Source organism: Choloepus didactylus, chromosome 14 (assembly GCF_015220235.1).
Source record: "Choloepus didactylus isolate mChoDid1 chromosome 14, mChoDid1.pri, whole genome shotgun sequence".
In the NCBI taxonomy this organism is placed as follows: domain Eukaryota; kingdom Metazoa; phylum Chordata; class Mammalia; order Pilosa; family Megalonychidae; genus Choloepus; species Choloepus didactylus.
Genome location: NC_051320.1, coordinates 95,329,075 through 95,341,397, shown reverse-complemented (window position 1 = coordinate 95,341,397; position 12,323 = coordinate 95,329,075). Strand labels below are relative to the sequence as shown.

The window sequence follows — 12,323 nt, the reverse complement described above, 5'->3', positions numbered from 1 at the left end:
TCCGATCTTCCAAGTATATACCCCATAATGAGGTTGCAGGTCCTTATGCACCCACATACTTAGCTTCTTGTGGAACCACCACACTGTCCTCCAGATAGGCTACACCATTCTACTTCCCTACCATACATTACATGTTACAGTTAACCCCAGACTCCAGTTGCATTGATTATATTTTTTCCCTAATAGCATCCCTTTTTCAACACCTTGCAAAGTTAACATTCATTTGTTCTCTGTCATGTAAAAACATTTTTATATTTGTGTATTTGGTCACCATCACTGACCACTCTAGGTTTCACTAAGTTACACAGTCCCAGTCTTTATCGTCCATCCTTCCTCTGGTATCACACTTGACCACAGCCCTCCTCTTTCCACTTTACTCACAGACATCTTTGGTCAGTGCCCCTACAATACTGTGCTACCATCACACAGCTCTGCGCTCTCTCCATTTCTGGATGTACACGGTCAATCCTGCTGAACATTCCATAATCCTTCAGCCTGAAGTGCCTGATCTCTACCATCTATGTCCTGATAACCTGCGTTCTCAGCTTTAACTCTCAAAGTTTGTTCATTAACGTTAGTTCATATCAGTGAGACCATACAGTATTTGTCCTTTTGTTTCTGGCTAACTTCATTCAACATAACGTCCTCGAGGCTTATCCACATTGTTATATGTTCTGTGTCTTTTTTCTGTATTACAGCTGTGTAATATTCCACTGTGTGTATATACCACAGTTTATCCACTCATCCATTGTTGGACATTTGGGCTGTTTCCGTCTCTTGGCAATTGTGAATAATACCACTGTAAATATTAGTTTACAAATGTCTGTTCATGTTTTAGCTTTCAGTTCCTCTGAGTGTATACCTAGTAATGGAATTGCTGGATCATATGGCAATTCTATATTTAGCTTCCTGAGGAACTGCCACACTGTCTTTTAGAGTGGCTGCACCATTCTACAGTCCCACCAACAGTGAATAAGTGTACCTTTTTGCACATCCTCTCCAGCACTTGTAATTTTCTGTTTTTTGGATAATGGCCATTCTGATAGGTGTGAGATGATATCTCATTGTGGTTTTGATTTGCATTTCCCTGATGGCTGGTGAAATTGAGCGTCTTTTCACATGTTTTTGAGCCATTTGTATTTCCTTCAGGAAAGGGTCTATCCATGCCTTTTGCCCATTTTTAAATTGGGTTGTTTTCTTTCTGTTGTTGAGTTGTAGGATCTCTTTATATATTCTGGATAGTAAACCCTTATCTGATATGTGGTTTCCAAATATTGTCTCCCATTGTGTAGGCTGCCTTGTTACCTTTCTAACAAAGTCCTTTGATTTACAAAAGTGTTTAATTTTGAGGAGATCACATTTATCTATTTCTTCTTTGATTGCTTGTGCTTTGGGTGTAAGGTCTAGGAAACCACCTCCCATCACTGGATCTTTAAGATATTTCCCTACATTTTCTTCTAAAAGTCTTATGGTCTTAGCACTAATATTTAGCCCCTTGATCCATTTTGAGTTAATTTTTATATAATGTGTGAGATGGGAGTCATCTTTCATTCTTTTGGATATGGACATCCAGTTTTCCAAACACCATTTATTGAAGAGGCTGCTCTGTCCCAGTTGCTTTGGCTTGACTGCCTTATCAAAGATCAAATGTCCATAGATGAGAGGGTCTACTTCTGAACACTCAATTCAATTCCATTGCTTGGTATATCTGTCTTTATGCCAGTACCATGCTGTTTTGACAACTGTTGCTTTGTAGTATGCTACAAAGTCAGGTAGTGTGAGACCTCCCACTTCATTCCTCTTTCTCAAGATATTTTTGGCTATTTGGTGCACCTTGCCCTTCCAAATAAATTTGGTTATTGGTTTTTCTATTTCTGCAAAGTAAGTTGTTGGGATTTTAATTGGTATTGCATTGACTCTATAAATCAGTTTAGATAGAATGGACATCTTAACTATATTTAGTCTTCCAATCCATGAACACAGTACGTTCTTCCATTTTTTTAAGTCCTGTTTGATTTGTTTTAGCAGTATTCTTTTTTTGGGGGGGAGGGGTATATTGCCTTTGTTACATTAAAGGAAGCATAATACAATGTTTCTGCTAACTATAGTTTCTAGTTTGCATTGATTGTATTTTTTCCCCAATACCACCCTATTTTTAACACCTTGCATGGTTGACATTCATTTGTTCCTCCTCATGTAGAAGCATATTTGTACATTTTATCACAGTTGTTGAGCACTCTAGGTTTCACTGAGTTACACAGTCCCAGTCTTCATCTTTCCTCTTTCCTTCTGGCGTCCCACATGGTCCTAATCTTCCTCTTTCAGCCACACTCACAGTCATCTTTGTTCAGTGTACTTACATTGCTATACTACCATCACCCAAAATTGTGTTCCAAACCTCTCACTCCTGTCTTTTCCTTTCTGTCTGTAGTGCTCCCTTTAGTATTTCCTGTAGAGCAGGTATCTTGTTCACAAACTCTGTCTTTGTCAGTTTGTCAGAGAATATTTTAGACTCTCCCTCATATTTGAAGGACATTTTTGCCAGATATAGGATTCTTGGTTGGCAGTTTTTCTCTTTCAGTATCTTAAATATATCACACCGCGTCCTTCTTGCCATCATGGTTTCTACTGAGAAATCTGCACATAGTCTTATTAAGCTTCCTTTGGATTGCTTTTCCTTCTCTCTTGCTGCTTTTAGGATTCTCTCTTTGTCTTTGACGTTTGATAATCTGATTATTAAGATCTATTCTGTTTGGGGTATGCTGTGCATCTTGGATCTGTAATTTTAAGTTTTTCTTAAGAGATGGGAAATTTTCAGTGATTATTTCCTCCATTATTGTTTCTGTCCTTTTTCCCTTCTCTTCTCCTTCTGGGACACCCATGACATGTACATTCATGTGCTTCATGTTGTCATTCAGTTCCCTGAGACATTGCTCATATTTTTCCTTTCTTTTCCCTATCTGTTCTTTTGTGTGTAGGCTTTCAGGTGTCTTGTTCCTTGGTTCCTCAGTGTTTTCTTCTGCCTCTGAGATCTGCTGTTATGTGTCTCCATTGTGTGTTTCATCTCTTGTGTTGTGCCTTTCATTTCCAGAGATTCTGCCAGTTTTTTCAAATTTTTGATTACTACCTTATGTTTGTCCATTGTTTTCTGTATATACTTCATCTCTTTTGCCATATCTTCCCTGAACTCGTTGATTTGGTTTTTGAGTTGATTTAGCATATTTCTTGGTAAATCTTTAATTGATTGTTTCATTAAAGTGAAACAATATCTCAACTGTATCTTAATTGAGGTGTAAGTTTGTTCCTTTGACTGGGCCATATCTTCATTTTTCCTAGTGTAATTTGTAGTTTTCTGTTGTCTAGTCATCTGGTTTTCTTGGTTACCCCAATCAGATTTTCTGAGACCAGAATGGGTTCAGGTCTCAGAATGGGGTTATATTCAGTTTCAAGTTTCCCTGAGGGTGTGTCTTAGAAGAATGACAGGCTTTCCTGTGAGGTCTCTAGCTGCTGTGCTTTTCCTAACCTGCCCAGCAGGTGGCACCTGTCAGCGTGTCACTCCTGACTGGTGTAAGGAGGTGTGGCCCCTTCAGTTTCTGTTTTGGCTGTTTTCCCCCAGGCTCTGGGGTCTGATTCTGAAGGGAAGGCAGGTAGTAGAGCTTGGCCCCACCTCCTTCCTCTTAGGGAAGATACACCTCCTAGGGAGTTATCTTCTTTTTTTTTTTTTTTTTTTTTTTTTTAGTTTTATTGAAATACATTCACACACCATACAGCCATCCATGCTATACAATCCACTGTCCACAGTATGATAACATAGTTATGCGTTCATCACCACAGTCTATCTCTGAACATTTTCCTTACATCAGAAAGAACCAGAACAAGAATAAAAAATAAAAGTGAAAAAAAACACCCAAATCATCCCCCCATCCCACCCCATTTGTCCTTGGGAGTTATCTTCTGCATTTGAATTGCTCCTTTGTGTCTCTGATTCTGTTATCTCCACCCCTGTCTGGGTCAGAGCGCTGTGAACTGAAAATGGCTGAGTCTCTCTCCACTGAGCCACTCAGGTTGAGAGAGAGAAAAAGAGACAGAAAACCTCCTTTCAGAGCCAGTCCATGGCCCCCCAGTTTTGCCTGTCAGTCAGAGAGAGAACTTGGTTTTCTGGGGTCCCTTTCCCAGGGCACAGGAGTTTTCTGTCTCTTTAAGGTCAGTTGTCTCTAAAAGCCTCCATTTGCTTGTTAGGGGTTTGTCTATATTTGTAGCTTGTATTCAGCCGTCCACATTGGTTAATTAAAGCCCTAGTTGGAGCTGGGCTGAACTAGATTTGCTTGCTCTGGGACTGCTGCAAGGTCCTGCAGCTCAGCCTGCGAGAGGGGAGGGGGCTCCCAGTGCAGTTCCACAGTTTTTTACTTACAGATTCTATGCTGTGATCTCAGCCATTCCACCCAATCCAGGTTGGTGTATGTTGTGTGGACAGTCACAGTTGTGCCCCAGCAGTTGTTCCAGATTATTTACTAGTTGTTCTTGGTTGTTTATTAGTTGCTCCAGGGAACTAACTAAATTCCACATCTCTCTATGCCACCATCTTGCCCCTCCTCCCAGCATTCTCTTTAAAGAGGTCTTTTGAGTTGAATTTTTTTTTCTGGTAGGAAAATCTCATGGGATGCATTTTTCTTAATTTCAAGCAACAGGCAAAAATTTAAATAACTACAATCCACAAAGTGAGCACATTCAGGAAGAGCCAGTCAGTAGCAGAGAAAGCACTGCCACTCCTTATAATCAGGAAAAGTCCATCTCAGTATTTCCCACATCTCTGCTTTGACATGTCTCCCTCTTTGTGCATGGCCTGGAAGAAGCTTAGGTCTGAGTGCAGGAGCATCGAATGCCGAGAAAATGCTGCACATCTCCATTTTGGCCTGGGATCATGTCAGCTCCATGCAGCCATCCTGGTGGGAGCTCCTGCTGATAAATTGTTGATGAGTTTGATTAATAAAGGATGAGCAAACAAAGCAATGATTCTTTATTGAATGTGGCTTGTTTGGCAGGGTTCTCCCACCTACTGGGTCTATGGAAATTGTACTCACTCACTGGAAATCTATTTGTCCTTAAAAATGGGCTTGCTCTTTGATCCAGAAACTCTACTTCTATGATTGTCAGTCTAAGGAAATAATCTGAAATTTGGAGAAAGCATTGTACATAAAGATGGTTTTGTGCACTGTGGTACATGCCCTGATGGTATATCATACAGCCTTACAAATAAGGTGCATGGGCATACACGCACATACTCATGCCCACACATGTACACACATGCACACACACACGCACACACATGCACACACACACATGCGTGCCCGTACATGTCCACATACACACTCCTCCACATCTGCCCTTCACTGCCTCCTCTGATTAGGTCTGGGTGGAGTTATTTTTTAGTGAAGGGAAGGGAGAATGGGTTATTAATATCAAAAATAAAAACTTTACACCAGTGCTTTAAGAATGTTTATACGTAACTTGTAAAAGCATGAAAAATGTTTTTGTTAAATGGAAAGAGAATGCCAGGAAGTTATACAGTAGGATTATAACCATAGTAATATGGTTAATGTGGAAAGCTGGACTAGAACAATTGTGAAAAGGCTTTTGGGAGACAATTCTCCATGGGATCTTAAGTTTCTGCCCTGTAAACAAAGGCACTGAGAGCCTTGGATCCAGAACACCTTTTCAAGGATGTTCGCCTTGGAGATAGACACAGTGTCTCTTTCTGGAGCAGAGGGTGGGTTTCCCTACTGTTCAGTATAAGAAGGAAACTTGGGGCAAAGGGCAGGTTTGCTTGCAGCCCATTATAAAAGGTTGGGGTTTCCAAAGCTCATGGTTGCTCCACTGTGATGCAAGCCTACGGGGCCCACATCCTTGTTTCCCAAATGGAAGCTGACGCACCCCTGAAGCTCATGTGGCTTGTTGTGCTCTGAGTAAAAAAGTCCTTTGTCTCTGGCCCAAGAGTCGCATGTCTTTTGCTGGCATCCCCAAGACTCTGGCAGGCTAACTAGTTACACGTTAACTAGTTAACAAGGCTAACTCACTCATTTGCAGATAGGGTAAAATCTCCGGCTCTTGATAGAAATGTGCCAACATGTTAGCAGTGGTTGGGCCTAAATACCTGGGGCCTTTAGTCTTTCTATTTTTTCTGCTTTTTTGAATTTTTCGTTGTCTTTGATCAGAGTTGGTGAGAAGGCCGCTGAGCGCTGTTCCAGAGCTCCGTGAGGTGCTGTGAGATGCTGACCTCTGGGCCCTCCTGACACACACACCATCCCCTGCATTCAGCTTTCTGGCAGTTTCTCATGTTCCACCACGTCCTTGGGCACGTTCCTTAACTTCTTTGACTCTCAATTGCCTCCCCTGTAAAATGGGAATAATGCTTACTTTTTAAAAATTTTTATGCAATTTTATTGAGATATAATCACATAATATACAGTCATTCAAAGTGTACAATCAGTTGTTCACAGATATCATCATAAAGTTGTGTTTTCATCACCATAATCAAACTTTGAACATTTTCGATGCTGCTTACTTTTAAGAGAGAGACAATTGCATAAAGCCCCTGGCCTGGTGTCTGCCCTTACTTGGTGCTCTGTTGATACCCTGCCTCCCATGGCTCTGCCTTCCAAGCAACGGTCCCCTCATCACCCCAATCACCCCACCTTTTAGATGGTGGTCCAGAGGCTCAGTTGCACAGCTTGCCCAGAGTTACTCAACAGAGTCAAGAAGCAAATTCAGGTCTCCAAAGACTGGCTCTTTCTACCACCAGGCCTCTGTCTGCAAGCCTTTTGACTCTTTCGGCATCTTTCCCAACACGCTCACGTTTCATTGTGTTTAACTGGGTCCCAAATGTGCTGCAGGACTTAGTACTTTCTCTCACCAGAACTGCAGCCATTAGGCTCACTGTACCATTGCAGAAAGTTTTGGAAATAAAACATTTTTTCCATATTCTCCACTCTTCCAACCCAGTGATTTTTGATTTTTGTATTTATAAATTCCTTCCCAAGCTTTTCCTATGCACAGACATTCTTTATATGTTGCTATGTTGCATTCTTGCTCTTTGTCCAACCTGCTTTCTCACTTAATATTCAATATTTCTCTCCCTCTCCCTCTTTCTCTCCCTCTCTCTCTCTCTCTCTGGTACTAGAGAAGTTGTAGGTTCCTGTACTTTTTAATGGTTGCTCACTATTCCTTTGACTAGTAGAAGGAAATGCATCAAATTGTTAGTGGTAGTTGTGTTATGGTAGTGCAATTATGGAATATTTTTCTTTCCCTCATCTTTAGATTTCTTGCATTGATTTTTTTAATGTTTTATTTTGAAACTTTCAGACTTTCAGGACGGTAACAAAAATAATACAAGCCCATGCAGAGGACTCCAATATACACCAACCCCTCCCCCAGATACCCAGTTCCACCAATTTTTTTTTTTTTTTGTATACATATATATTCTCAAGGCCTTATTTTATTGTACTTATTAATTATGTAAATCAGGGGCCAAAGGAGAATAAACATTTAAATAACTGAAGCTGAGAAATTGCTATTTGGGGTATTATAAGCAAATTCTTTCATTCGGTGGTAAAAACTAGAATTTATCATCAGGAAAGGCTATTCTCTATAGGTTTTATTACACAGGAGCATTGGTCCTTATCATAGTTTGGCTTCAACAGGAAGATATAAACCCTAGAAAACCTAACTCGGTTTCTGACCTTCAGGATTTCCCAATTTTCTCCTTACCATTATGACTGTAAGAAATACTACTAATTCTAGATTCTAGTTATAACTAGAACGGTTCAGTCCAAGGTAAGCAACCCAGGAGGTAACCCTTAGGATCAGGAATTCAGCTCTATAGAACTGCCTCAAACCCATCAAAACTGTCTCAGTCCCCAAGGGATAGATGAGGGTACGTTCTCCCACCCACTGTAAAAAATGCAAACAGGTGTTCAACTAAAATTTTATCAAGAGGTATCGTTCTCATTTTATAAATGAAAGTCAGGTTCAAGTTTGCTAATTAGCTAAGGCCTCCACATTTCTTCTTAGAACCTGGTTGAGGTGGGTTCCTGATGCTGACTATGCTCAGTCTACACTCCCATCAGTCTACACTCAGACCACAAGGGAAAAGCATTTGTTAGCATTTAATGAACCTCCCTCCACATGGCTTCAAGCCACGAGGACACAGGCTCCCCCCGCACCCTTGATCTTCTCCTCAGCTCTTCTGCTGAAGGATTTGGCCTTCACGACGACAGGCTGCTTTGGGAGCTTTCCCTTTCCCAGAACTTTGTAGTAGCCCGATCGTACCACATCAATGATGGGAGCAACTCCAGTCTTGTTTTTAGCAGCATTTCCCCGTGTCTGCTCACTAACTAAGGTCCACAATTTATCAAGGTTGACAGTTGGACAGAAGCTCTGGTTCCTCTTCAAGTGATAATGTCTCATACCAACCTTCCCAAAGTAACCTAGGTGCTATTTGTCGCAGTTGATCCTGTGGTGATGCATGCACCAGCATTACCCCGGCCTCCCAGATGCTTCCAGTGTTTGCCAATACGGCCATGGCCATGGCTCACGTGGCCCCGGAGTTTCTGGGTCTTTCTCAATCTGGAAGGCATGTCGGCGGCCAAGACGAAAAAGAGCAGTTCCACCAATTTTAACATTTTGCCACATTTGCTGTATCATTCTATCATCTATCAATCCATTTTCTGAACACTTGCGTGTAGGTTGTGTACATCATTCTCCATGAGCTCTTAATACAGCCATGTGCATTTCCTAAGAACAAGGACATTCACTTATGTAACCACCCTAAGTTCACTTACCAAGTTCAAGCAATTTAACATTGATATAAAGCTTACAGTCTATATTCCAGTTTTTTCGTATGTCCCTATCATGTCTCCTCCCTTGCTAGATCCCATCCAGGATCGCGTACTGCATTTTATTGTTATTTTCTCTTTAGTTGCTCTTTTTTAAAAAAAAATTTTAGGAACATGTATACAGTGTAACTTTTTCCCATCTGTGCCACTCTGTAGCATACCATTCAATGGGATTAATCACATAATAGTGCAGTACTCTCACCATCTCCCATCTCCCTAAACAGAAACCTTACACCTGTTATGCCTCAACTCCCCATTGCCCCTGCTGCCCACCCCTGGTAACCTGGACTCTAATTTCTGTCTCTATGCGCTTGCATATTCTCCAGCATTTTCTCTGTAGTTACCATGGGGCTTACATTTAGTATTCTAAATCTATGACAATCTCTTTTGCTTGATACCAAGTTGACTTCAATAGTATATACAAACTATATTCCTGTTCCCCTCGATCCCCCTACCTTTATGTATTTCTTGTCACAAATTACATTTTAGACATGAGTCCAAAATCATTGATTTATCGTTACATTTTGGGCATGCGCCTTTTAGATCTGGTAGTAAGTAAAAAGTGGAACTAAAAACCAAAAATCAGTTGTACTGGTATTTATATTTACCCTTGTCATTACCCTCACTGGAGATCTTTGTTTCTCCATGCTGCTTCAATCTATTGTCTGTTGTCCTTTCCTTCCAACTTGCAGAACTCCCTTTAGCCTCTCTTGTAGAACCAGTCTAGGGGTGACAAACTCCCTCAGTTTTTGTTTATCTGGGAATGCCTTAATCTCACCCCCATTATTGAAAGACAGTTTTGCTGGATATAGAATTCTTGGTTGGCAGTTTTTGGCCACTTTAAATATATCCTCCCTTTGCCTTTTTGCCTCCATGGTTTCTGATGAGAAATAACAACTTAATCTTACATTCCGTTGCATGTGACATGTTGCTTCTCTCTTGCAGCTTTCAGAATTTTCTCTTTATCTTTGACATTCCACAGTTTGATTATAACCTGGTTTGGGATGTGGATCTATTTGAATTTATCCCATTTGGAGTTTGGGATAATAAAGGAAAAATAAACCTTTAAAGTTGATGAAATTTCTTCCAGTCAGCAATCAAGTAAAAAATGCCATGCCACAATACTAGAAAACATTCTTCTTTGAGCCCACTAAATTGATCCAAGCCATGCTGCTCTTAGAAACCATCTTCTCTCATTTTCTGAAATATATGCTTCTTCATGGGCATCTTGGATGTATACTTACATTAAATTTTAACATAGAAATATAGCTGAAGTCCCAATACTGCATTTTTTCCCAGTGTTGTGCTGTAGTGCAGGTTCCTCGGCCCGTTTTGGCCCATGTCCCATTTGAAAGAAAACTTGAAATCCTGCCTGGAGGGTACAGTGGATATTTTCAACCTGAAGGGAGAGAAGCAGGGTATAAGTTATATTCACATCTAAGGGAGGGAAAAGTGTCCTGAAAATCCAGTTGCATAATGATGGAATTGTACCCCCATTTCTTTCCCACCCTTGCATCTGGAAGGCAGAGACCATTTCTTGTTCATTTGTTTCCCCAGTCCCTCATGCCAGGCCTGGCACATAGTAGGGGCTCAGTAGATGTTGGGAGAATGAGTGATTCACTTAAATAAGATCCAGTGCCTGGGGCAAGGAACTTACGGCTCATCCAGGGTTTGTTTATTTCAAGCTATCCAAGTAAAGATGAGAAAAATAAACCTTTAAAGTTGAAAAAATTTCTTCCAGTCAGCAATCAAGTGAAAAATGCCATGCCACAATGCCAGAAAACATTCTTCTTTGAGCCCACTAAATTGATCCAAGCCATGCTGCTCTTAGAAACCATCTTCTCTCATCTTCTGAAATGAATATATGCTTCTTCATGGGAAATCGCTCTCTCATCCTCGAGACAGAAGAGTACAGTGGTTAGCTGTGAATTCTCTGTGGAAATATACTTCTTTGAGGGTTCTCTCCTGAGTGTGTATTGGAGGTATCTCCTAATACAGACTATCTCAGGAATGAAAACCTAAGAGTCTGAATTCATCTGGACCCAGACAGTGTCTCGATGACGCCTTTGAGCACCTGGGTTCAGCCTTATCTGAAGGAAGTCGACTCCTGGACTTTCCAGTCAGTGAGCCAATAAATTCATTGTTTTAAAACTTTTTATTGTAGTAGCAGATATACAACTCAAAAATTTCCCATTTTGACCACATTCAATTGTACGATTCAGTAGTATTAATTACATTCACAATATTGTACTACATCACCAATATCCATTACCCCAACTTTTTCATCAGCTCAAACAGAAACTCTGCACCCTGTTAAACAATAATTCTCTCTTCATGCCCCACACCCTGCCCCCTGGTAGCCTAAAATCTCCTATCTGGCTCTATGAAATTTGCTTCTTCTAGGTATTTCATATAAGCGAGAGCGTATAATATTTGTCTTTTTGGGTCTGGCTGGTTTCACTGAATGTGACGGTTTTGGCTTAAGCCATTTTTTTTTTTTTTTTTTTTTTTTTTTTTTTGTTTTTTTTTTTGTTTTTTTTGTTTTTTTTTTTTTTATAAAGGAGGTCTATTTGGTTACACAGTTACAGTCTTAAGGCCATTAAGTGTCCAAGGTAATGAATCAACAATCGGGTATCTTCACTGGAGGATGGCCAATGGTGTCCGGAAAACCTCTGTTAGCTGGGAAGGCACGTGGCTGGTGTCTGCTCCAAAGTTCTGGTTTCAAAATGGCGTTCTTCCAGGACATTCCTCTCTAGGCTGCAGCTCCTCTTCAAAATGTCACTCTCAGTTGCTCTTGGGGTGTTTGTCCTCTCTTAGCTTCTCTGGAGCAAGAGTCTGTGGCTTAAGCCATTTGCAACCAAAGATCTCTTGACTGATAAAAAGAGCCTTTGCAAAGTCACCCCAATCACCCTCTTCTGTCGGGATGATGTAATTCCCAACGTCCGCTCAGTGTGGGATGTAATCGGAGCCCAGTAACTCTCCACCTGTGCTTCTAACAGCAGGTGTCCAAGAGATAAAGGGCAGCTGCGGCTTCCTGAGGGTGAGCTCAGAGCCGAGAGGCACCTGGCGGCAGCAGGGAGGCAGGGAAGCAGGAGGTAAGGCACGTGACCTGGAAGAGGAGGGGCTTGTCCCAGGCTGGAGGCAGTGTTTCCCAGAACGAGGCTGGGAGAACGTTCCACCTTCCCTGGCCAAGTGGTGCAGCACTTGCTCACGTGTCCCCCCGCCCCTTCCCGAGGGCCAGCATTGGGTTCGATTCATTCATCATCCCCCACGGAGCCTCACACAGGCCCTGGCACTTAGTAGGACCTCAGGAATCTCTTACTGAGTCAATCAAACAGGTGAGCATGACTTTAGTCAAAGGCTATGTGATGAAATAAAATCAGTCTCTGTTTGGATGGGGAAGGAAGCTCGAGTAGTAGCCAGAGCACCTAC

At 41.4% G+C, this 12,323-nt stretch overlaps 1 pseudogene; it reads right to left on the bottom strand.

Annotated features, from left to right (window-relative positions):
* Window positions 1-8,156: 8,156 nt before the first annotated feature.
* On the bottom strand, window positions 8,157-8,633 carry LOC119509350 (annotated as a pseudogene).
* Between the last annotated feature and the right edge of the window lie 3,690 nt (window positions 8,634-12,323).